The sequence below is a fragment of the Galeopterus variegatus genome, unplaced genomic scaffold (assembly GCF_000696425.1).
Source record: "Galeopterus variegatus unplaced genomic scaffold, G_variegatus-3.0.2 Scaffold6536, whole genome shotgun sequence".
NCBI classification, from domain to species: Eukaryota; Metazoa; Chordata; class Mammalia; order Dermoptera; family Cynocephalidae; genus Galeopterus; species Galeopterus variegatus.
In genome coordinates, this window is record NW_007732647.1 from 97,907 (window position 1) to 101,677 (window position 3,771).

Sequence of the window (3,771 nt, forward strand, 5' to 3'; positions counted from 1 at the left end):
GAAGAGGGATGTCAAAAAACATGGGTTGATGGATTTAAAAATAATGGGATACAGAGCTGTTCCATATGAACTGGGAAAGAACCTGGAACAAAACAGATCAGCCTTCTTCTCAGGGACTGAGGGGACTGGCAGGCACAGCACCCCTGACACCATGCCGTCCCTCGCCCCATCTTCCATCCATTGCCAAACCTCGGTGCCTCACCTGCCAATCATTTATCACAGCAGCTACTTCTCGCCAGTCCCACTGCCAGTACCCCAGGCAGAGCCATTCTCATCTTTTGACTGGATGACTCCAAACACTCTCTAGCCAGCCCTATATTCTGCTAGCCGGCCCCCTCACTTGCCCCTCACAAATTCATTCTCCACGCTGTGGCCAGAGTCATCTTTATAACACACAAGTCAGATTATTCTTGAGCCCCTCCAATCAGTTCTCAGCGTGATTACAATACAGTCCAAATTCCTTTGCAGGACATACATGGCCCTACAAGGTACGACCTCTGTTTCAACTCTCACCTCCCTTGTCCTCAGACTCTGTACTCATCCATTATGAACTTCTTTTGCTCCCTGAGTGGGTCACACCTCTCTTGCCTCTTGGCCATTGCATAAGATACTCCCACTTCCTGTCCTTTCTCTTCTCCCCTCCAGGCCCCTGTCCCCTCCCTTCCAGCAGTTTGACTCCCGCTTAACTTAGCTGTCACCCTTTCTGGCAAGGTTTCTCTGAACACTCTCAGACTGGATTCACTTTTCATTTTCTGTCTGTCCTTAGAATCCTGTTCACACCCCCATCATAGGACTTTCATACTCTCCTGTAATTGTTTGTCTATCAGAATCACTTATGTGACTGATTCTTTAGGGCAGAAACATATCACTCATCATTGAATCTGAGCATTTCACAGGGATTTGGCACAGAGCAGGTGTTCAGTTAAAAAAAACACACCCCCATCATAGGACTTTCATACTCTCCTGTAATTGTTTGTCTATCAGAATCACTTATTTGACTGATTCTTTAGGGCAGAAACATATCACTCATCATTGAATCTGAGCATTTCACAGGGATTTGGCACAGAGCAGGTGTTCAGTTAAAAAAAATTTTTGGGGGGCTGGGACAGATGCCTATTTGGCACAACCCTAAGAAAAGAAAAGAAAAAGTTGTACAAAGGTAATAAGCAATGTTGGTGAACTATTAGTGAAAATAGAATCACATTTTTTCTGTACATTTGTTTATGTAACTCTGCTCCATAAGTGTCTTTTAACATGTGATTTTCCAAAGTTACTGTGTTTGGTTGTTCCGAAGGATTGGATTGATCAATTATTTGTTTATTAATATGTGAGTAGACAGACCAGTACATCCCGATCTCATTCTCTGCAAGCCAGGACTTGAAGAAAGCTGGTTGTTTGGTCCTGAGGAGTAAAGCACGCATGGGGCTGAGACCTTGGCTCTGGAGTCAGGGATGTCCGGGTTGAGTCCTGCCATAAGATTTACTGACCATGTGACCTGGTGCAATGAACTAATGTTTCTAAAGTCTTTAACAGGGTGTCGGGTACATAATAAGAGCTCAACAGCTGGTAGCAATAATGATTAATGTTATATTCATCACAAAAATTAATACTAATTTTATCATTATCCTGCCCTAATATTGTTAGACGATGACTAAAGCATCACCAGGGGGTTTGTACACTATGTGCAGGAAAAGTAACCAAGAAAAACCAGCCCTATGAGGTCATCAGGAAGACCTAATGCTCCTCATTGGACAGACAAGAAAAACCCACACTCAGCAGGGCAGGGAGACCTGCTCCTAGTCACGTAGCTCGGCAGGGCAGAGCCGGGACTCAAGCCGGAATGGCTGATTCCAAAGCCAGTTCTCTTTCCACTACACTGCACGGCCTCTGGCGTTAGCATTTCCGAGTCCCACAGGCTTCCAAATTTCTAAGATCAAATAGGACTTTTGGATTCCAAATATCCCCGCTGGGACTGCCTGTTCCCCTCTCCCCATTCATAGGTGCTTCAGCCTGTGGGCCCCTGGGGCACTCCGCCCAGGCCTCAGCACTCCTGGATGTGGCTGCCCTCTCCAGGCTGTCCTCTCTGCCAAGGGGACTGACCAGCTCCCACAGAGGTCAAAGTGTCCTTTGCTTCTGTGTCTCCTCCAGGACTGGGCAGAGAGTGCTATCTAGCCCTTGCACTCCAGAAGCCCAGAGACCCCAGGGCTTTTACTCTCAGTAGATGTGTTCCATGGAAACTGAACTCACCACTTGAGCAAACATCAGCGTGCACCAAATCTCTGCAGTCTGGTTCTCAGTGTGAACTGCAAAAGCAGATAACACGTACGGTTCTCAAAAAGTCATAGATTGCTCAAGCTCAATAGGACCTGAAGCCTCAGCTAGTCTGAACTATTTATTTCACAGAGGAGGCAATCTGGACATACACATGGGCAGGAACAAATGTCCCGGCTTTGGTGGCAGTGCTTGTGAGATCTCTCCTGGGTCCCGTGCCATCACATGCATGTACATCTTTCTGGAGCATTGTCATAATTGGGTACCCCTTACAGAGACCAACTGCCTCAGACATAGAAACCCACTCAGGACATTTACCTTTACTACAGGGAGCCATTTTTGACACAGGCCATTGTTAGTGACCAGGAACACCTCCTAAAGATGGGATGGCTTGGGGGGCCTCAGTCCTTTGGGGCTTTGTGTAATAGGAGCCATAAGAAAGGCCATATAGAAGTGTGGACAATTTTAGAGCTGTTTCAAGATGGGGCTCATTACTGGTTCTTCAGTATACAGAGAAATATGCTGGAGAGGAGAGGCATTCTTAGGATCCCTGAGTCAAGTCAAAAGGCCAGAACCAGGAGGGTGGCTATCAGGCATTCAGTTGCAGGGGTTAGTTCTTGAGTGGGATTGGAGAATAAATATTGCCCCAGGCATCTACCCTACCCTTAGCTGAGTGCCTCCCAGTAGGTGGGAGGGAAATCTTAAAGGGACCAAGCTGGAAGCTTTGATGTCTTCAAAAACCTACAGAATATTTATGTCTCAGAATCTCCCAGGAGATCCCAGAACCAGAATTTGCTCCAGTCAGACAGTTAGGGAACACATCTAATGTTCTCTGTTTTCCACAGTCCCCCACCTTCTGGACCTCCACTCCCAGTCCTAAAACAGGGATGGACAACTCGCTACAGCACAGCAGTGGCATGCCAGAGGGCTAACGGAGGTCAGTTCACAGCAGAGGACCATTCAGAGATGATGGAGAGATGTGGATCTGAAGGGGAGCATTACCTTGTGAGCATGTAAATTCCATCCCGTTAAAAGCAGGAGACAGTATTTCTTTATTCTTGCCCCTCAATTATCCTTCTTGTTTCCCAGTACATGAAAGAGACTGGATGTACATGTGATGAACAACTAAGTAAATGAATGGAAGAATAGAGCAAGTAACGAGTAAATAGTATTTCTTTATTCTTGCCCCTCAATTATCCTTCTTGTTTCCCAGTACATGAAAGAGACTGAATGTACATGTGATGAACAACTAAGTAAATGAATGGAAGAATAGAGCAAGTAACGAGTAAATGAAGGAGGAAATCGCTGAACTATCTAGGTTAGAGAATGACTGCTGAAAAACACAGGGGACTGTGACACCTTGACAATGCATGCATAACTTTCATGAATTCCATAATGGAGAGAGCAGTTCATTTGTTTATATAATTCCTACCAATGCAGCATTTCCTCTTCTGTCTTCACTCCCCTGAACTTTGTAAAACAAGAAACTTTTAAATTAAC

General features: G+C 45.6%; 1 long non-coding RNA gene across 1 annotated transcript in view; it reads left to right on the plus strand.

Moving 5' to 3' along the window:
- LOC103606381 overlaps nt 1-3,376 on the plus strand; it is a 73,975-nt gene extending 70,599 nt beyond the window's left edge. The window contains exon 3 of the long non-coding RNA XR_551882.1: nt 3,117-3,376. This is a non-coding gene — a long non-coding RNA (uncharacterized LOC103606381). The remainder of the gene's footprint in view (nt 1-3,116) is intronic.
- Nucleotides 3,377-3,771: the final 395 nt, after the last annotated feature.